Source organism: Bubalus bubalis, chromosome 2 (genome assembly GCF_019923935.1).
Source record: "Bubalus bubalis isolate 160015118507 breed Murrah chromosome 2, NDDB_SH_1, whole genome shotgun sequence".
NCBI classification, from domain to species: domain Eukaryota; kingdom Metazoa; phylum Chordata; class Mammalia; order Artiodactyla; family Bovidae; genus Bubalus; species Bubalus bubalis.
Genome location: NC_059158.1, coordinates 86,947,642 through 86,970,947, shown reverse-complemented (window position 1 = coordinate 86,970,947; position 23,306 = coordinate 86,947,642).

Sequence of the window (23,306 nt, the reverse complement as noted above, 5' to 3'; positions counted from 1 at the left end):
CACACTGTATCATTGGTGTGAACTTCTTTAGAATATGGAAGATTGAATAGGATGCAGAACTATGGGACAAATCTTTGGAAGGTTGGACAAAATTGAGAAGATGAGTCTTGCTACTGGGAAACTCAAATAATTTAAGATTAAAATATAATTTTCTCTTTCAAATGTTTAAACTCAAGACAAATGTGAGTAGCATAACATGTTTTAACTATTAATTTTTCTGAAACAAAAAGTTTTTTTTACTCTGAATTTTATCACAATACACTTTACCAGATATATCTTCAACTCAAAATGACGTTTGATATATGAAAAGAATATAAACTGTCAATCTCAAACAACCTAAAGTCTACCAGAGATGGCAAATAACTCATTTCATGTCAATTTTGATTGACAAGGTTAGAAGATTATGTTGAGTGGTTCAGAAGTTGCATCTAGGTTCAGAGGAAAGGGTGTTGTGATGTCTGCCAAGAGCAGCAATGGAAAAATAGTGACATATATACCTTTTTGAGGGCTTCCCGGGTGGCTCAGTGGTAAAAAATCTGTCTGTGATGCAAGAGACATAGAAGACGTGGGTTCAATCCTTGGTTCGGGAAGATCCCCTAGAGGAGAGCATGGCAACCCACTCCAGTATTCTTGCTTTGGAGAATCCCATGGACAAAGGAGCCTGGTGGGCTACCATCCACAGGGTCGCAAAGAGTCAGATATGACTGAAGCGACTGAGCACGCACACATGGCTATTTAAAATACCTCACCTGTGCTTCAAAATACCAAACATATGGGATGGGCACTAATGAACTATGTTTTAGAAAACAGCCTTTAAATCTAAATTTAAAAATATATTGTCTGTAAAGAAATCTCATGTGTTTTTAATGTGTCCAAGTCTGAATTTCTAAAGACCATCTCTTTCTATGGTTTAAACATGAAAATCACTAAATAATTATGGAATAACTTGTAGATATTCCAGTAGATTAACCATAAGGAGGTAGTGTAATTGATCTCTGCCATGTGGGAATGATGGCAAACTATTAATCAAAGCCTTTACAAATTGTCATTCATTACCTTGGGATCAAGCCCTCAGCTCAACAGACATAGAACCTTAATTTTGTCATTAATTCGATCCATATATTATCAATGAGTCACAGTAGCCAAGCACGTAGTATATATTTGCTAATTTGTGCTGAGAACTTTACTGGAACAGGTACTAAAAAACCATAATTAAAGTCTGATTAGCTCATGATTCTTGTAGTCAAGTTACTTGGGAAGCCAAATCTTAATCCAAACATCAAATTATTGATTTATGAATAAAAATGTAACTACCATTAGAACTAGAATGAATACTCAAATCTGCATACCTACATGGGAATTAAAGACATAGTGTTCTTTTCTAAGCTTTAATCAGAACAAAGAAAGTTTGATTTATTTAGTAGTCTTTTCAGTGAGTTTTGTTTTGGCCCAGCACTGCCAAAGTGTTGGGAGGCTTCCTTATCTATGTATTTGGTTGGCCAATTCCTTTCTTTATGATGTATTTAATAAAGCATGGCAATATAATTGGTCAACTAGCAGCCAAATCTTTTAGGCTTGGCTTCCATTTGCCTTTCAAGGTAACTTTGAATCTCTACACTTGCCGTTAGGCATTCAGAGTTTTAAAGTCATAGAACAACCTTACTTCTCTAATTTCCAGGTTCTTGTGGGAAGCCTCACTAGCTCATAAGTACTTAGAATATATCTTACTGAAGAATTGTATTTAGGTTTATTTTTGGTGAGTAACCTGAGAATTGTTTCATTATCTCAGTTGTTTAAAACAGATGCAATAAAGTTAGGAAGGGGAAAGATGATTAAAAGTCACAAGTTGTGTGCCAAACAGAGAAAGTTTTTAATGGATGTTAGTATTCAGTAAACTATTTCAGAAGTGCACAGCTTTTCACACTTTTTTTGCTGCATGCTCCAGCTTTAGCCCTCAGACCTCTCATGCAGACAGCACATATGTTCCATGAGGCTGTGCTGTTAAAGTTAGTATCTAATGATGTGTGCTATTAGTCAGTGGTAATGGTCCATGGAAATTGAACTGGGCTCAGATTGTTATCCAGACAGTACTGCAGTGCTTACTAAAAATGTATTTCTGTTTTTTTCCCTCATTTTACTTGAGACTGTGTTTCTAATGATTTTTATTTCTGAAAACCCCACACTTCTCAAATTCTGTTTTATTCAACCCTGAAAAACAAAAGCTTGACCCCCTTACCAGTTTCATAGTAAATGCATACTATTAAACTTTATAGCAACACTTAGTCCTCTGTAGCTGTTTCTAGTTCAGGAACTCTAAATGTTTCATAAACATAACTTTCTAATATTTCATTTAGTTAGATTTGGGGGAAGGAAAGAAAGTGGCAAGTTTAACTTTAGTGTTAATTCTGTGATCCCTGTGTGGAATTACAATTGGTTATGGTGAAAACATTTCCAAAAGGGAAATAATTATTTTATATGAAATTGTTACTATTGGAGCAAATTCACAGGTATGACTTGGGGACTTACTACTTCTCTAGAGAACTGGGGACATTTACAAATGATTTTTATTTTGAAAGATCTTATGGTATGTAGTAAGATAAAATATTAAAAAAACAAAGGAGTGTTATTTTAAAATTAATATATCTGAATTCTGGGGTGGAAGGTGACTGAAGAAAGAGTTTAAGAAGACTGTATTGCACTTGGATCAGACTTGTGCACCTCAAGACTCTTGGTGATGTTTAAAGGAGGAGATGAGAAAAAGAGATCCCAGCATTGTTTTTCTTGTGATTTGAAGTTAGGGAAATCTTTTGGGGATGAGTAAGGAGTCTTTGACTGGGGCAGGTTAAAGAGGGAATTGGGACTGGCGGGCAGAGTGAGACAGAAGTGAAAGTGTGAGTAGACAGTGGAGGTGATGGTAGTAGTTCTGAATCTTTGAGTTAGTGCATTTGGCAACTGATTCCAACTCTTTGGGGAGAAGTTTTAATAATGTTTAAATTTTAATAATGAAAAGATATTGCACATATGTGAATCCAGAGGTGGGCCCTAAAAATGGAAGTATATGGCATTGGGCTTACTAAGAAATGACTCTCCCTCCATTGAGCATACTTAGTGGGGCACAATTCTGATATCCAGAAAGAGGATGCAGGGTCTAATTCTGTGTTTCAGCTCCTTTCCTTCAGGGGTAGATCTTCAACTTCTGGATACATTTTCTGAGTTTGGATAACATTTGCTTCCTTGAAAATCTGTGTTCTCAGTTGAGAGACTTCTTACAGCCTTTTTCTGTGACAAGATATTGAGTTGTCCTTTTCCTGTTGACTAGAACTCAAAGTTGGGACAGGGAGGCCTCATGTGGCTTAAATAGCATGAAACAATTAGAGGCTAGGCCCTGCACCTGTTTAGAACTTATTACGAGGTACACAGGTTCTACTCAGACAAGGCAATGGCAACCCACTCCAGTATTCTTGCCTGAAGAATCCCATGGATGGAGGAGCTTGGTGGGCTGCAGTCCATGGGGTCACAAGAGTTGGACACGACTGAGCGACTTCACTTTCACTTTCCACTTTCATGCATTGGAGAAGGAAATGGCAACCCACTCCAGTGTTCTTGCCTGGAGAATCCCAGGGACGGGGGAGCCTGGTGGGCTGCCGTCTATGGGGTCGCACAGAGTCGGACACGACTGATGCGACTTAGCAGCAGCAGCAGCAGCAGGTTCTACTACTCCTAACCATCATCTCCTTCCCTCCTTCTCCTCCCTCTTAGCTATCCAAACAAAAAGCCAGAAAACTAGGATGAAAGAAAGAAAAAGTTCTGGAGTTGAGTCATTAGCCTAGAGGGAGAGTTATGTGGCTTTTCTTTTTCTTTTTTTCACCGAAGAGAAGAAGGGGTATTCAACCCACATAAACTAAGTGAGAGAGGTTTCCTTGGAAATATTTTAAAGTTCTGGTTTGATGCCTGCTTAGTTGTAGACTTGCTGATCTGTCCAGTGCCTATCAGAACAGGAGTGTAGAAATTGGAGAGTGCAGGGTGGGGTGAGGGGCAGTGTGGAGCAGCCTGCAGTCCATTGTGATTTTAGGCCAATAAAAGATGGTGTGAGTTTCTGAAGAGTCAAGTGTGATGGTCGCTGGGCTTTAGCCATCTTGACAGAAGCCTACTCAAGAGAGATTGTCTGTCACCAGACCAAGTATATCCTGGCAGAAAGAAGATGTGAAATGAAGCAATCTCCAGGGCTGTAAACTGAAGGGACATTGGAAGAGGAAGGACAAGCTGGAGACAGATTTTCAACCTCATGGAACCATGTTTTCCTAGTGAAGGAGCCAGCATTTGAATGCCTGCCACACAGAGCTCATCAATCCCCAGCTTTGGCCAAGAAAAGATAACAACAGGGATCAGATAAGAATGAGCCACTTATCTCCAGCTCTTTCCTTCTTGTCAATGGGCCCTGAGAAAGGCTCCCAGCAATGGGGCTGGGGAGGAGAAGTAACAGATCAGACCATTTTATTTCTCACTCTAGGTCTTTAAAGCCTGGATACCACTGCAGGGGAGAGGATGAAATAAACTCCAGGTTGGAGCTTTCATATCAGATTGGGCTATTTTATGCCTGAAAAATGATCCAGAAAGTTCTGTAATTGTTCTGAGATGTCAGTAAGGGACGAGAAAGGGAGAATTAAACTAGTGTATCTGAAGACAGCGAATGGAGAAATATAAAACCCTTGAATGTCTATATCCTATCTGGGTCAGACTACTCTGCATTCTGGGGCTGCTTAGTCATATGTATTCCATAAAAGTCACTATTTCATAAAAACCAAAACCCCTCGATTCATGCCTGTAAATTGTCACCAGAACCCATCTCATCTTCACCTGTAGCAAATGTGAAAGTGGTTGAGGGAGGGAATGAAAAGGATTGTAATCTAGTAGATCCTGTTCAACTTAATTGGGAGCCTGCTTCCTTGACTAGCAGTAGAACTGAGATTTTTGATGAATTTGTATTACCAGTTCAAGGTGTTACCCCAACACTCATGCTTGTTACAGGAGCACAAGGACTTGCTTTAGATTCTGGCTTCAGTCTCTACCTGCCAAGGCCAGTTTTTATCCAGAAGTAATACTCCTCTGTTACAGCCAGTGTGTCCAGATGGGATGGACCCTCTAGACTCTTTTTCTGAAAGAATTTGGGCCCTCTCAGTATCTACAGATGAAGAATTTCTACAGTAGTGGGAGACTGACTGCTTTCTCCTTGTTACTAGTGGTTTAGGCAAAGGAACATTGCCCCTTGGGGATATTTGCTACTGCTACTGCTACTGCTAAGTCGCTTCAGTCGTGTCCGACTCTGTGCGACCCCATAGACGGCAGCCCACCAGGCTCCCCCGTCCCTGGATTCTCCAGGCAAGAACACTGGAGTGGGTTTCCATTTCCTTCTCCAGTGCATAAAAGTGAAAACTGAAAGTGAAGTCACTCAGTCGTGTCCGACTCCTAGTGACCCCATGGACTGCAGCCTACCAGGCTTCTCCATCCATGGAATTTTCCAGGCAAGAGAACTGGAGTGGGTTGCCGTTGGGGATATTTATTGCACTCTAAATTGTTATGTGAAACTCTGTGTTTATATCATTAAATTTTTAATTTTTCCATGTAATTGCATAGTCTTCAGAATTATTAAACTACTACTACATAATACATTCATTCCTTGATATATTGGGGATTGGTTTTAGGTCTCCCCCTCCAGATACCAAAATCCACCAATACTCAGCTCCCTTATATAAAATGCTGGGCTATTATATTTGCCTATAACCTATGTGTATCCTCCAATATACTTTAAATCATGTTTAGATTACTTGTAGTATTTAATGCAATGTAATGGCTATCTGAATAATTGTAAATAGAATATAAATGCTATGTAAATAGTTTCCTGCATACCTGCAATCTCAAGTTTTGCTTTTTGAAACTTCTGGAAATTTTTCCCTAATATTTGTGAACTTTTTTGGTTGAATCCAAGGATGTGGAATCTGCAAATTCAGGGGGCTGACTGTACTCTATTAAGAATATATGTCACACTTTCCCCAATTTTGGACACTGAACTGTTTTTTCTTATTTCCTAATAGAAATGTTACTTTGTATACCTGTTATTTGCCTTTCGTGGATTTTTGTTTCTTAAATTTTTTTATGAATTGTTTCTTCAGTAGAAGAATTTAAGAGGTATAAATGTTCAGTTTTAAGAATCTTTAAACATATTTGGATGCATAGTCATGAAAAATATTTCAAAATTGTCCTTCGCCGCCTCCAAACCTTCCACATCCCTGTCTGATTAACCTTCCAAATACATTTTTTTTTTTCATATCATTCTTGTGTTCAGAATTTTTAGTGGTTCCCATTGTCTCTTATTTTGTATGAGTTAAAACTTTTGACTTCATGGTTTTCATTCCAGTCTTTTTGGTTCCAAAGTTCTTTTAGTCCTTGTCACACTATATTTACATATGGATTCCTTACTCTATCCTAATTGCTCTGCTCACTGTTGCTAAAATGCACTGCCTCAACACCTTTGCTCACATCATTCCATCTACATGCATGCCCTCTTTTCACTTTTAATTCTAAGTTCTATCCATATATTAATGAGTACTTTCAAAAAACGTGCCTTTTTTTTTTGTAACCAAGTTTTACTTACCCATTCCTACCTTGTGCAAATTTGCTTTTTTCAGTTCTAAAGTTTTTTTTTCCCTCACCTCTAAACTTTTAAAGTATTTATTTTAGTGTTAATTTTTCACCATCATTTATTTTTCTGGTCTTCCCAGGTGGCACTAGTGGTAAAGAATTCGCCTGCCAATGCAGGAGATATAAGAGACGTAGGTTTGATTCGAGAGTTGGGAAGATCCCCTGGAGGAGGGGAGAGCAACCCACTCCAGTATTTGTGCATGGAGAACCCCATGGATAGAGGAGCCTGGTGGGCTATGGTCCATGGGGTCTCAAAGAGTCAGACACGACTCAAATGACTTAGCATGCATGCACATTTATTTTTCTGCTTAGTATTATAGATTGCCCAGCATGAAATGCCCAAGACTGAACAAACAAAAACAAAAACCAAACCAAATGAATAAGCTCCCCACTCCCCACAACATACTCACCTGAATGGGACTAGTAGAATCTAGAGAGCTGTTATTTCAAAATGGAAGTAGTCTGTCCTGCAAGAATAGATAATTTGGGTAATTCTGAGCATAGACATTTTAAGGGATCCTTTAATTGCAGTGAAACTCCAGCAACAACATACATTTTTATCCTGTAATGGTGCAGTGGCATAACCAGAAAAATATACAATAATATTGCTCTTTTGAGGTAACAAAATTCTTACATATGATGAATATATGGCTGAAAATCTAGTTATTTTAAACTTTGAGTGTGTATCTGTTGAATTATGTAGAAAATACCTGCAAGAGGCAAAGCATTATGCTGCTGTCTACAATTTATGCATGTCTTGGAAATGAGGTCTACAACTTGTGAGTCTTGGGGGAATTCTAACATTAACTTAAATCTTTGTTTCCAGGGTAGAGGGAAGTGTGTCTTACCTCTTTTCTCAAATGCCTGAGCCTGAATGGAACCTCTTTGGCATTGGCTTTTTCGTACAGTATCAGCTCAGCTTGAAACAATGAAAGTAGTGTATCTGATCACAAGCAGTTGATCCCCAGACATGTTTATTGATGGCACTATCAAGGAAAACAGCATACTGACATACAATACAAAGAAACTTGGCAGACTTTATAGTGGCAATTCAGTTTTGGCATTTATATTGGTAAAAACAGATTACAAGGCTTAGTGCAGCTCAAACCTTATTTAAGCTTGCAAAATGTCTGATTTGATCAGTTGGCATTCCACTGAGAGCAACACCTCTATCTCTAGGAATTCCTCTTCTGCAGTTTACACGGGTGTATTGCCTGTGCTTTGCTTTGAGTGTGTTATATAATCTAATCTTTTTCTTTCCCCCCGATTGACCCCATTCAAAAAAAATCAACAGTCACCGTGCCTCCGTCAGTGCAATTCTAAAATTTTTAACTGAACAGTGACACTTAGTGGCTAGAAATATTCATTACAGTGCTCTTCCTCAGGAATCTCCATTAACATGTCCCATGGTAATAAAATAAATGATACCAAAATGTAGTCTTCTTGGCAAAGTAATATATAGTATTTGAAGTGTTGTTGGTTTTGCAGCAGCTGTCATTCCATACCAACCCATTTAGTTAAAAAGCAAACAGGTGGCCTACACATATTGTTTGTACTACATAAATTTTAAAATTTTCTTTAGTCCTACGGAAATAAATGGGGGCATTTTTGCTGTTGATTTCAATTTACCAGAATATATAACAATGCAGTGAAGATATTATTAATTAAGAGCACTGTTGAAAGTGATTTCTCTCTTCTAAGCAAATATCTATTGCCCTGAAATATGAACAAGTATCTTAAGCTAGACAAGTAATTTACACTTATACCTATGAGACTGAAAAAAAAAAAAAGCAGACAAAAAAATTACTGTCCTTAATTAACCCTTTTGTTTTGGTACCATGGCATGTAAGAAGTTAAATTATAGTGAGGTTTTTAAATGTTTACTCCAAGATCAAGAGTTTATTCCTTTAAGATCTAGGTTAAGTTTTCTCTCAATTTTTATTGTATTTATGGATTTATTTTTGACCTTTAAAGAAGGTTTCAGGACAGTAATTAGTGTTTTATTTTCCTGTAAAATGAAAGCAAGCTTTCTTGCCTGAGGTTAATGTGTTTTTGAATCTCTTGAGGTACTGTGATTAGAAAGCAATTTATAATATTGTCTTCTGCCAGTGTCGCATGTAACAGAGATGAGTGGAAAATATTTGATTAGTGGGTACAACAGCATATGGCAAGATAGTCATGGAAGTGAATGTAAACCATGTTGTTAGACTTATGTATTAGATTTTTAGATACCAAAGTAAATACAATGAAAAGAAATTTTTTGAAAGAACTGATTTTAGGGGGTGGGAGGAGAGAGGTGATACAGTTGTTTTTTTAAAAGTGTAGTGAAAAGTCTTCTTAAACTTACTCGACGAAAAGATAAATTAGAATGTGATTATGAGGTTTATAGAAACACTGAAAGTGCTTAAAAAGCCTTTAAGTAAGACACACATTATCCAAAATGATAATTTTATTTAGATACTTTCTCAGTTGAGTAAATTGAGTAAGCAGTTAACTTAATTCTCTCCTCTCTGGCTCTTTCGACTCTTATTCCTCCTCTTTTTTTTACCCTTTCTACCTACCCATCAGGAGATGATGTTCCTCTTACAGCTGTCAGGGTATTATGGATGTACTCTTAATCCTTAACAGGCTGTGCTGAAATTGCCTGTAATTGTTTGTTTTTTCTCAGTTGGCAAACTCTTTGAGACTTGGGATTGTGTGTCTTATTCACCGTCTCTAGCATCTAGCACAGTGCCTGACATGTAGTAAATACTGATTACTTAATGTCTGTAGGGGCCAGAATGTTGGAGTACAGTTAGAGTGAAGAGGCAAAGTATAGTTTCTTCCTGGTCTCTAAGGGTTTAGGGACCCCATTGCTTATGGGGCTCTCTTTTGTGCTTTTCCAGAAGGGATGATGAGCCTCTAGGCTGTTGATGTTTCTTTTTTCTGTTGACAGTTTAGAGGTAATGGTTTGGGATTCAATCATCGTATATAAAAGTGGCCATTCTATTTCAGAGAGTGAGCAGTAAGTAAGAGTTCTGTTTCAGGTGGTATGCAGCAGATTCTTTATGTAATTCTCCAAATAGACATACTATCAAAGAGACTGTGTTCAGTCTTGGGAAAGTGTAAATCAAAGTACTATGGTGGAAATTATGTTGGATTGTTGAATGCAAGCTTAGACCTGGAAGGTTAGATCTAGTTCTACTACTAACTCTCTATTTAACCCTGACCATGTCATTTAATCTCTTTGATTCTCAATTTCTTTTATGAAATGAAAGAGTTGGGCTGAATGACCTCTAAGGATCCTTCTTATCTTTAATATTTAATACTAAGCTTGCATTGCTCACGAGGACATAAAACAAAGATATTGAGTTAGATTTTAATTACTTAGAAAGTCAAGACAGGGCTGTCCTCTAGGTGAAGTATAGGCTAATAGAAATTGCCTACTCTTTCTTTCATTATTTGATTTAATACAGATGTTCAACATGTCGCTCAGTTGTGTCTGACTCTTTGTACACCAGGCTTCCTTGTCCTTCAACATCTCCCAGAGCTTGCTCAAACTCATGCCCATCGAATTTGTGATGCCATCCAACCATCTCATCCTCTGTCATCCCCTTCTCCTCCTGCTTTCAATCTTTCCCAGCATCAAGGTCTCTTCCAATGAGTCAGTTCTTTGTATCGGGTGGTCAAAGTATTGGAGTTTCAGCTTTAGCATCAGTCCTTCCAGTGAACACCCAGGGCTGATTTCCTTTAGGATGGACTGGTTGGATCTCTTTGCAGTCCAAGGGACTCTCAAGAGTCTTCTCCAACACCACAGTTCAAAAGCATCAGTTCTTCAGCACTCAGCTTTCTTTGTGGTCCACCTCTCACATCCATACCTGACCACTGGAAAAAACATAGCTTTGACTAGATGAACGTTTGTTGGCAAAGTAATGTCTCTGCTTTTTAATACGCTGTCTAGGTTGGCCATAGCTTTTCTTCCAAGGAGCAAGCATCTTTTAATTACATGGCTTCAGTCACCATCTGCCGAGATTTTGGTGCCCAAATTACAGAGTCAAGATACAGAATATTTGGAGTCAAGATACAGAATTTGGAGTCAGGATACAGAGTATTTCCATCACAACAAGGGTGTCTCATATTGCCCTTTTATACCAACTCCCAACTCCTTCTCAAACCCATTTCTAAACCTGGATAACCCTAATATTTTATCCATTTATATAATTTTGCCTTTTAAAGAATGTTATATAAATGCAATCATACAGCATATAACCTCTTGCGATTGACTTTTTTTCATGTATTACAGTTCTCTGGAGATTTATCCAGGTTGTTGCATGTGTCAATAATTTATTACATTTTATTGCTCAGTAGCATTTCCCAGCATGGATGAACTACAGCTTGCTTAACAGTTGGCTCATGGAAAGACATTTACATTGTTCCCAGTTTTTTTCTATTATGAATAAAGCTGTTATAAACATATTCGGGCTTTTGTGTGACCATAGCTTTGAGATAAATGCCTGGGAGTGCAATTGCTGAGTCATATGGTAGTTGCATGTTTGGTTTTTAAAAGAAACTGCCAAATTGTTTTTGAATAGCTGTACCATTTACTTTCGTACCATTAATATATGAGTGATTCAGTTTCTCTGCATCCTCACTGGTGTATGGTGTTGTCATTATTTTTTATTTTAGCCAGTGTGATAGGTATGATATCTCATTGTGATTTTAATTTGCATTTCACTAATGACTAATGGTGTTAAACATCTTTTCATGTGCTGATTTGCCATTGGTGTGTCTTCTTTAGTGAAATGTCTCTTCATGCTTTTTTGCCTGTTTTCTAATTGATTTTTTAAAGCTGTTCAGTTTTGAGTGTTCTTTATATATTCTAGATACGAGTCTTTCGTTGGCTATGTGGTTCACAAATATTTTCTTCTAGTCTATAACTTATCTTTTTATCATCTTAGCAAAGTCTTTCAATGAGTAAATTTGAAAATTTTGAAGAAGTCCAACTCATCAATTTTTCCTTTTATGTTTTGTACTTTCTGTACAATCTGTTAAATCTTAGTACTCTGTCTACTCCTAGATCCTGAAGATTTTCCCCTATTTTAAAAAAATGTTTTACTGTTTTAAGTTTTATATTTAAATCGATGATTCATTTTGAGCTGCTTTTTGTATAAATGGGTGAGGCTTATGTTGAAGCTTATCTTATTGCCTGTGGATGTCCATTGGCTTCCCAGGTGGTATGTGGCATTAGTGGTAAAGAACCTGCCTACCAATACTGGAGACATGAGACAGGAGTTCAGTCTCTGGATCAGGAACATCTTCTGGAGGAAGACATGGTAACCCACTCCAGTATTCTTGCCTGGAGAATCCCCATGGCTAGAGGAGCCTGGTGGGCTATAGTCCATAGGGTTGTAAAGAGTTGGACATGGCTGACATGACTTAGCACCCATGCATGGATGTCCAATAGCTCCAACACCATTTGTTGAAAAGACTATTTTTCCTTCATTAACTTCTTTTGTACCTTTGCTAAAAATCAGTTAGGCTTAATTAGTATGGGTTTTCCCCTGTGTTCTCTGTTTTTTTATTCCATTGATCTGTGTGTTTGTCCTTCCACCAAGACCACACAGTCTTGATTATAAGTCCTGAAATCAAGTAGAGTGATTCTTCCCATTCTGTTCTTTTTTAAGATTGTTTCACTATTTTAATTTTTTTGTCTTTGCCATATAAATTTTAGAATAAACTATGTATCTAAAAAATCTCACTGGAATTTTGATAGGAATCACATTAAACCTATATGTCAATTTGGAGATAATGGACATCTTTAGTATTATTGAATCTACCAATCCATTACTATGGTCTGTCTATCTATCTGTCATTTGGTTTCTTTTATCATCTTTGTATATTTTCAGCATGTAAATTATGGATATATCTTGTTAGAATTATATTTAAGTATTTCATTTTGAGCAATAATAAATGGCACTATATTTTAAGTATCAATGTTTATATATTATTAGCTACCATATAGAAATAAAACTGATTTTGGTATGTTAATCTTGTATCCTGTGACCTCACTGAAATAATTTATTAGCTCTAGGAGGTTGGTTGTGTGTGTGTTAGTGTGTATAGATTTCTTAGCATTTTCTATATAGATAATCATGCCATCTGCAAAAAGGAACACTTTTATTTCTTCTTTTTCAATCTTTTTATCTTTTTTTTTCTTTCTTGTCTTATTGCAGTGGCTAGAACTTCTCCCACTATGTGTTGAACCAAGAGTGGTCAAAGCAGACATTTTTGTCCTGTTCTCAATTTTAGTGGGAAAGTCACTGTTAAGTTTAATGCTAGTTACGTATACATTTTTTGTAGATTCCTTTTTACCAAGTTGAGGGAGTTCCCTTTATGATTATTTATCAGAGTTTTTTTTTTTTTAATTATGAACAGTTGTTGAATTTGTTAAATGCTTCTGCATTGATTGATATGATCATGTGATTTTTCTTCTTTAGTTTGTTAATATGGTGGATTACACTGATTGGCTCAATTATTGAACTAGCCTTGAATTCCTGAAAGAAATTTCAGTTGGTCATGGTGCATAATTCTTTGTAACATATTGCTGAATTCCATTTTCAAATATTTTGATAAAAGATTTTGTATTTAATTCATGAGGGCTATTTATCTGTAGTTTTCCCTTTCTTTCTTTCTTTTACTGTCTTTGTTTGGTTTAGGTATCAGTGTAATTAGTATTAATTCATAAAACAAATTGGGAAAGATTTCCTTCTTTATTTTCTAGAGAGATTGTGTAGAATTGGTGTTAATTTTCCCTCAAATATTTGGTAGGATTATCTAGTGAAACCATCTGGGCCTGGAGATTTCTTTTTTTAAGTTGATAATTCAATTTCTTTTATAGTTATGGGGATATTCAAATTATGCATTTAATATGAGACAAGTTATGGTAGTTTGGGCTTTTGGGAATTAGTTCACTTCATCTGGGCTTCCCTGATAGCTCAGTTGGTAAAGAATTCACATGCAATGCAGGAGACCCCAGTTCAATTCCTGGGTTGGGAAGATCCACTGGAGAAGGGATAGGCTACCCATTCCAGTGTTCCTGAGCTTCCCTTGTGGCTCAACTGGTAGAAAATCTGCCTGCAGTGCAGGAGACCTGGGTTCAATCCCTGGGTTGGGAAGATCCCCTGGAGGAGGAAAGGCTGCCCACTCCAGTATTATGGCCTGGAGAATTCCATGGACTGTATATTCCATGGGGTTGCAAAGAGTTGGACACGACTGAGCAACTTACACTTTTCACTTCATTTAGGTTGTCAAATATGTATATAGAGTTATTCATAGTATTCCTTCATCTGTTTGGTGTCTGCAGGGTTTGTAGTGATGTTTCCTCTTTTATTGTTGGTATTGGTAATTTGTGTCTTCTCTCATTTTTTCCTTGTCAGTCTTGCCTGCAGTTTGCAATTAAAGTGATCTTTTTGAAGGACCAGCTCTTTTTTTTTCCATTGATTTCCTGTATTTTTTTTCTGTTTAATTTAATTGATTTCTGTTCTTATCTTTATTATCCCTTCTTTCTGCTTGCTTTGGGTTTATTTTTCTCTTTCTAATGTTTGCATTTAGTGCTATAAATTTCTATTTGAGCACTGCTTTAGCTGTGTCCAACAAATTTTATGTTGTATTTTTATTTTCATTCATTTCTATGTATTTTAAAAATTTCCCTTGAGACTTGTGTCTAGTTTCCTTTTTTTTTTTTTTAAATTTTTTTTTTTAGATTTTCTTGTTGTCTTTCTGTTTTTGATTTCCAATTTGATTCTATTATGGTCAGAGAACATTCCTCATGATTTCAATTCTTTTAGATTTGTTGAGGTTTGTTTTACAGCTCAGGATATAGCCTCTCTTTGTATATGTTCCTTGGGCATTTGAAAAGAATGTGTATTCTGCTCTAACTGTGTGGAGTGTTCTCTAAATGTTGATTCAGTTCTATTGATTGATAGTGGTATTGAGTTTTTTCTTCTATACCCTTGCTGATATTTTATGTCTTCTATATAATGTTCAGTGGGAGTACTGAAGTCTGGAAGTATAATAATATTGTATTTATCTGTTTCTTCTTTCAGTTCTTCTGTTCTGTGCATACACATTTAGGATTGCTTTGTCTTGGGGGATTGACCCTTTTATCTTTTATGATGTATCTTTCTGTTCTGGTCATTTTCTTTGTTCTGAAATCTATTACTTTACCTGATATTAATATAGCCACTGCTGCTTAACTTTGATTAACGTTTGTGTACTGTGTGTTTTCTCATCTTTTTACTTTAACTAGGCCTATATTGTTCTATTTGGAGTGAGTTTATTGAAGATAGTATTGTATTTTTCTAAAATTTCCATTTGATTCTATCTTTTCTTTTTTTGAAGCTTTCTATTTTGTTTCAAATATGTTTGCAGTTGCTCATTAAAGCACTTTGTAATGGTGACTTTAAAATATTTATTAGATAATACTGGCACCTCTGACGTTTCTTATTGGCAGCTATTGATTTTTTAAAAATTGAGTTTTAGGCCTTCCTGGTTGTCAGTGTGGTAAGTGATTTTTGATCAAAACCTGGACATTTTCATATTATATTATGAGACTTTGGATTTTATTTAACCTTCCCTTTTGGTTGACTTTCTCTGACACCACAGTGGAAGGTAGTGAGGAAGTCTACCTTGTTAATATGAGGTGGAGTCAATGTTGACAATTGAGTGGGAATGGCTCCTCATACTGCTGGGTGAGGGTGGGGATTCTGGTTCCCCACATGGTCTCCACTGACACTGTGGTAGGAGTGATCTAATTACCTTTCAGTTCAGTTCAGTTCAGTCCCTCAGTCCTGTCTGACTCTTTGCTACCTGTTTGATGGCAAAAGTCTTGTTCTGCGCTAGAGCCTCTCTGACTCTCTCCCTCTGTGCTAGGGAGGGTGCTCATTACTGCTGGGTTGGGGAGAAAGTTCCCATCCTTCATGTGGTTTCTACTGATACCGTAGGGAGGAGGAGATTATATTACTGGTCAGCAGAGGTGAAAGTCTCAGCTTTCTACTTGGCTTTCTTTGTCAGCACTCTGGTGAAGGTGTTGGAGCAGCTCTTATGAGAGTTGAACTCTAAGCTTTCCTGTCAGCCTTTTCAAGTATGGCTTGGAGTAGAGTCACAGTTTTCTTAAAAGTAATTAATTAGTTTGACTGCACCAGTTCTTAGTTGTGCCATGTGGGATTTTTGATCTTCCTTGCGGCATGCAGGATCTGTAGCTGTAGTGTGTGAACTCTTAGTTATGCCCTGTAAACAACTCTTAGTGGTAGCATGTGAGATCTAGTTCCCTAACCAGAGGTTGAAACCGGGCTTCCTGTATTCGGAGCACAGAGTCTTAGCCACGGACCACCAGGGAAATCTGAAGTCACAGTTTTTGTTGTGGTATTTGGCTGGAGTAGATAAGTTATTGTATAAATTTTTCCGTTTCACTAGGCTGACCTTTTGCTCACCCTTTGGTGAAAACAAGATTTCACTGGGACTGTTTTGTCTGTGGGCTTCCCTGATGGCTCAGCAGTGAATGATCTGCCAGCAATGCAGGAGATGTGGGTTTGATCCTGGGTTGGGGAGATCCCCGGAGGAGGAAATGGCAACCCACTCTAGTATTCTTGCCTGAAAAATCCCATGGACAGATGAACCTGGGGGGCTACAGTCCAAAGGGTCACAAAGACTTAAACATGACTGAGTGTCTGAGCATTTTGTCGGTACCTGCTGATGTCGTCAAGGTTCTTGGGTTCTTCAACTGCAAGTCTGGGATATAGGACGCAAAAGTAAAACCCAAGGAACTCACCATCGTGTTGTTCGTTGAGTTTTAATGTACTTAGCCAATCTGCTTTCTTCTCTCTGCTTTTCAGAATCTTCTGTTTATTTTATACATAGCCAGGATTTGGGGAATGATTTTTAAATTTGTAGTATAGTTGATGTACGAGGTTATATAATTGTACAATATAGTGGTTCACAATTTTTAAAGGTTATAGTCCACATATAAAATATTAGCTGTATTCCCTATATTGTATATCTTTGTGGATATATATAATATATATATTGTATAATATACTCTGTCACTCCTATAATATAGCCTTGTAACTTATTTTATGCATAATAGTTTGTACCTCTTAATTTCCTACCCCTATGTTGCCTCTCCCCTCTCCCCACTGGTAACCACTAATTTGTTTTCTGTATATGTGAGTCTGTTTCTTTTTTGTTATATTCACTGGTTTGTGTATTTTTTATATTCCACATGTAAGTTATATCATGTAGTGTTTGTTTTTATCTGTCTGGTTAGTGTAATGCCCTCCAAGTTCATCCACATTGCTGCAAATGGCAAAATTTCATCCTTTTTTATGGCTGAGTAGCATTCCATTGTGTGTGTGTACATCTCTCTCTCTCTCTCTCTCTCTCTATATATATATATATATATATAAATATATATATATACACCACATTTTCTTTATCCATTAATCTGTTGATGAACACTTAGGTTGCTTCCATACCTTGGCTATTGTAAATAAGGCTCCTATGAACATTGGGGTGCATGTACATTCATGAATTAGTGTGGTTTTTTTGGTATATATACCCAGGAGTAGAATTGCTGAGTCCTAGGGTGATTCTATTTTTAGTTTTTTGAGAAACCTCCATACTGTTTTCCACTGTGGCTGCACCAATTTACATTCCTACTAACAGTGTATAGGGTTTCCTTTTCCTCCACATCCTTGTTAACATTTGTTCTTTGTAGACTTTTTGATGATAGTCATTCTGACAGGTGTGAGGTGGTATCTCATTGTGGTTTTGATTTGCATTTCTCTGATGATTAGCAATGTTGAGTGTCTTTTCATGTGCCAGTTGGCCGGCTGCATGTTCTCTTTGGAGAAATGTCTCTTTAGGTCTTCTGCCCATTTTTTTAATCAGTTTTTTTTTTTTTTTATGTTGGATAGTATTAACTGTTTATATATTTTCATATCCAGGATTTCTAGTTGTACCCAGTGGTAGGAATATGGAAGAGTACCTCTACTCCATTTTCCTGGAATAATGTGTCTTTTAATTCCTCAAAATAGAGATATTTTATTAGGAAGTTAGGAGCTGTGTGAAGAAGAGTGGAATAGTTATGGGGAAAAGAAGAGAGTTTCACTGTGGTTTATTTATAGTGTTTTTGAATGTTTGAGAAGAGTAGAGGGAAACAGATTCTGCCACTCCTAAAAAAAGTGTGAATACCAATTGAATATTGGTGCATTCATTCGTTCACCATTCAGCACACATTTAGAAATCAACTGTATGCCTGGCAGTGTGATTGATGCCTGGAATACAAAGACAGGTAAGTTTCTTTTTGCCTATTAGGAGCTCAAAAACTAGTCTGTCGAAGCCTGACATCCAAATAAGAAAATAATGATAACATCTTCTGGTAAGTAAACTGAGTATTGAAGGATAAGTTGAAGTTCTATAGGTGAGCTGGAAAAAGATAATGAAGGCAAAAGAAATGGCTTGCTTAAGAGCACAAAAGCATAACATTCTGTGGATTTAGGAAAACAGCAAGCATCAATGTGGAAAGAATAAGGGGGTCATATATGTGAGTGGTGCAATATTAGGCTAAAAATACAGGTTTGAGGATTTTAATATGGTATGTCATGCTAAGGAAGTTTTACACTGTCTAAAGGCAATGGAGAGTATACTTTAAGCTATTTGACTGAGCATTTTAAAATAATGATTTTTGTTATATTTATATATATTCAAATGTATCCTTTAATATCCTTTTACATATGTGGATGTAAGACTTGACAGTCTGACTTCTCTCTTTTTCTTTCTACTTTCCCCTGTACAATCATCTGTGGCTAGAAATGGGGGAGAGAAATGTTCACTGAAACATCTAGAGTGATTTGTGTAAATGTAACAGATGCACAAGTGCAGCTCAGGATGAAGCTATTGTTTCAAACCTGTTCTCACAGACAGTTTCAGTTTTACTGGCTGGGTGTGTGACTATGTGTTTAAATACAATAACACCCAGTATTCATCCTAATAATCACCTCATAATTTGTTTATCCCCTCAGTCATTTCAGTTTACTTATAAACAGTGGTCTTTCATAGATTCTAGTAGAACTGTACACTGATGGGGCATATTAATTTTAGGAAATGAAAAATCCATATCTTCTCCAAGAATGGGAATGTATGATTTAGCTCATCTTGTTAAAATAGTTAAGATATTCTTTATCAGGCAGAGTGTTACATTAATTTTTCACTGTTTTCTTCTTAATCCTTCACATTTATGATCACTATTTCTTCTTGTCTTTAGGTATATACTATTAGTATCTATAAATGTTTCCCCTCTTCTGTAATAGCATATATTCAAACCTTACGGTATCCCTAATGTATTGGTGTATTTAAAAAAATTCCGTATACAATAACACTTTATTTTTATGCTGTCTAAATCTTTTATTTAAAGACATCTGGTATGCTTGGCTCAGCGGACAAAATATGACAGTGCTGAAAAGTAGTATTAGCAATTCTTATGACTTCTTACATATTTTAAGATGTTTATGCAGAAATTACATACTGTAGTGGATAGAGTAGCAGACTAAGAAAAATTTATCACTGATATACAATTGCCTACTTGTTTGTGACCTTGGAAAGATCAGTAGCCTTTTCTGATTGAATGATTCTAATTTTAACCACAATTTTATAATTGTGAAAGAAGAAAAAATTGCTTGAAATATCTGTGTAAGAATAATACTGAGATTTTAAGCATAGCTCTTATTTTTTAAATTTAGCATATTATATTGCTACTGTTAATGTTCCTGAAGTGGCTCACTTGAATTCAGTTTCTTGTAGTGATTAAAAACATCCTCTTAATATAGCCAGTGGAAACTTTTTGGCTTGAATTTCTGAATGAATTATAAATGAAAATATAATACTCACCTGTACTTTTACTTGTTAGATAAATTCTTTAGATGTTAAAACTGAATTAGTATTAAACTAAATTTGAGACATTGCTATACATTTCAGTTATGTTTTGCTGCTTACAGTTTTAATTCAGAAATATTAATTGACTGAATCCTATCTCTGTAATGAGACCATGACGGATAATGCTAATTATTAGATATGTGTAAGAACCAGCTCATAGTTTGTGATATTTCAGCTTGTGTGTACTGTCCTCTGCTGGATGGAAAATGTTCTTCCAGTTCAAATGAGTCAGCACCTTGCTGCCTTACTAGTGATTTATTTTGCTTAAACTTTGAAAGTCTTTGTTTGCTAAGGATGGAGTGAAGAAAGTTTCACTCACAAGCCTGATTCCCTCACATATAAGTGATTCTGGGAAGTTCTTTGATTGTGGAATAATTAATTTTGCTATAAAATTTTTACAGTTATCTGGGAAACTGGTTAAAAAGAGGAACTTTAGTTACTATGGCATGTCTATAATTTACATATATTTATGTATCTTTTATTGAAGCCAAAGGTCAAGATTCAGTCAAACCAGGGAACTCATCAAATCATGACCATTGGCAGTTTTTGTATGGTGAATAGCCTTGTGATTTTTGTGCATTTCTTTTTAAGACTGAAGTTACTTAAAAATTGGGCATGCTTGGTAGAGGTGCATGAGAAGAATGCTGGAATTTGATCTAATTCACTATGTACATGCCAGATATATTTTGCTTTCCTGAAAAAGTTGTACTATCTTTACTCCTTCTCTATCTGTTGCCTTTCTAAGCATGATACCAAAGGCAAATATCCTGAGAAAAAGTGATAGCTTTTACTACAAAATTTTAAAGTTTCTGTCTGCCAAAATCCATTATAAACAAGATCAAAAGGCAACTGACAACTGGGGACAATGAGTGCAATGCATATGATGAACAAAGAGTTAAAAAAGCATGTAGGATGTGTTAGGTCATCATTTCATCTGGAGAGCTAGGTACTGTTGTTATCTTTATGTTGCTGCTAAGTCGCTTCAGTCTTGTCCGACTCTGTGCGACCCCATGGACTTCAGCCTACCAGGCTTCTCCGTCCATGGGATTCTCCAGGCAAGAACACTGGAGTGGGTTGCCATTTCCTTCTCCAATGCATGAAAGTGGAAAGTGAAAGTGAAGTCCCTCAGTTGTGTCTGACTCTTAGCGACCCCATGGACTGCAACCCACCAGGCTCCTCTGTCCATGGGATTTTCCAGGCAACAGTACTGGAGTGGAGTGCCATTGCCTTCTCCCATCTTTATGTTATAGATGAGGAAATTGAAATTTGGAGACATCGTACTTTTAGTGATAGATTAAGGCTTCAAAACTCAGGCAGTCGTAGCCCGAGCCTATGCTATTAACCATTATATTACCTGCCCTCCATTCCTATAGATATCTAGAGACATGAACAGGCAATTCACAAAGAAAGACATCCATTAACCAGTAAACATGTAAAACATATTTACTTTTTAAAGAAGTCAAGTAAGTGCAAATGAAAATAAGAAGGTACTTTTTTATATGAAACTGTAACAGATGAAAAAATGATTATGCTCATTATTGGCAAGATATAGAAAAACCACACAATTGATAAATCCTTTCATTGGGAAAATTACCTTAAAAATTCTTTAAAATTCTATAAAGTTTTAACATTACAATTCAATTTTTAGTTCTTTGTCTGAGAAAATAACTGTATGTATGAGGTCTGGTTTCAAGGACGTGAACCCAATATTTGTTTATGATAGCTACACACTAGAGTCAGCCAAAATGCCCAACAATACAGTGGTTAAAAAAATTAGTGTGCATTTATAAAATGGAATACTAGTAGTTGTTTAAAATGATAAAAAATTATTTAATTATATATATATAGTATTAAGAGGAGAACCAGGTCATTAAATCATGAGGATTCCATTTAGAACATGTAAATTTTACACTAATAAAAGGCTGGAAAATTTAGAACAAAATATTGGTAGTGATTATCTCCAATTAGTGGGACTACAAGTTGGTGTTTTAAAATTTTCTAAAATTTCCATAATTTAAATTTTTTGATTTATGTTGAGGTTTGACAGAAAACAACAAAATTATGTAAAACAATTATCCTTCAATAAAAAAATTAAAAAAAAAAAGAGCTACTATGAAATTTCCTTTAAATTACCTATTTTTAAGATTTTTAAAAAGCATAGCCACAGATTTGCAAAAAGGAAATTTTGGTTTCTCTATTTTTTAAGTTCTGATTAACAATACATCTGGATCATTATTTTGGTCTTAAAATTGATAGTTATCAGTAATGTTATTCTCAAGTAAACTTGAATGATGTTATTTTATTCATAATTTCAATGTGAATTTTTCTTTATCTCATTTGTTGGCCAAATTTTTCTTTTTTTCTTTTCTTTAATCTCTCCACATTAATATTTGCCTTTCTATTAGCTATTTTTTTCCAGTGTATATTCTACTTTTTAAAAATACCTGTCTTGTTTTTAATATTTATTCTTTTGTAACACACTATTACTGTTGTTCATTTTTCCAATTTTCCTTTTCCCCATGCAGTGAAAAGTTTGCAAATTTGGTTTGAAATTTGTTGAATAGTAAATGCCTACTTGGTTATTTTATCATTAATTATTAAATATAATTAAGATTATAGAACCTAAGTCTCAATAATTGATGTTTTAATTCCAGCATTTGTTTATAAAATTGCATCAGTGTTTTTATTTTCTGTTAATGTGTGATTTATTTGTTAGGTCTTGTTCCTGAATAGCTGGATTTTTTTCCTTCCCTGAGAAAGTGACCTGTCTTCCCTCTACTTTCAGTAAGTCAGTTCTGATTTATATTTGGAGTCATGGCACAGTACTAGATGATTCAAGCAGAGGAAGAAAAAAGATCTGTGGCACTTTATTTTCCACTTTCCTCTGATAAAAGTCCTAAAGATATCTAATATATGCTGTTTTGCATTTTGCTTATATGTGTCATGCAGAGTAAAGTGGGCAGGGATTAGAGACCTTTATATTGAAAGGAATTATTTTGAGGCTGCTGTGACAAATCCAGTGGCTTTGATTTGCTGCAATTCTATAATTTGAACACTAAGTGGCACTAAAGCCTAGGTCACAGATGAAATATTGTCTATTTAAATTATAAGATTCAGGGGTCTCTTGATGGGTATGGCTTTATGAAAATGCAAAAAGGATCAGTAAAAGGTACTTTGAGCTCAAAAAAAAGATAAAAAGTTAGTTAGATAATCAAGTTATTTGGGGGAACTAGAAGTTTACCAACTCTATTGTTGTTTGAATATATTTGAAAGCAGAAAGTAAACTTGTTAAAGTGACCAAAGATGATTTACCTCCCCGCAACCTATTCTTGATTATTTTCCCTTTTTCTTTACGGAAGGGAAGTGAGTCTATACTTGCAGACAGAGTGCTCCCTTATGTATGTTGTTAATCTCCTATTCATCCACAGGTGGCAATACTGACAGTAAACACTACTTCTGAGCTCAAGCATCTTTAGAGACTGTTAATTATACCAAAAATGTATGTTCATACATTTGATTGAATCTGGGATATATCAGTGTCATTCCAGTAAGAAAAATATTAGAATTTATTTTGGAGGAGAAGAAAATTATACTTGTTTTACTTCTCTAAGCTTTAAATTCTTAATTTTTTTTCTACT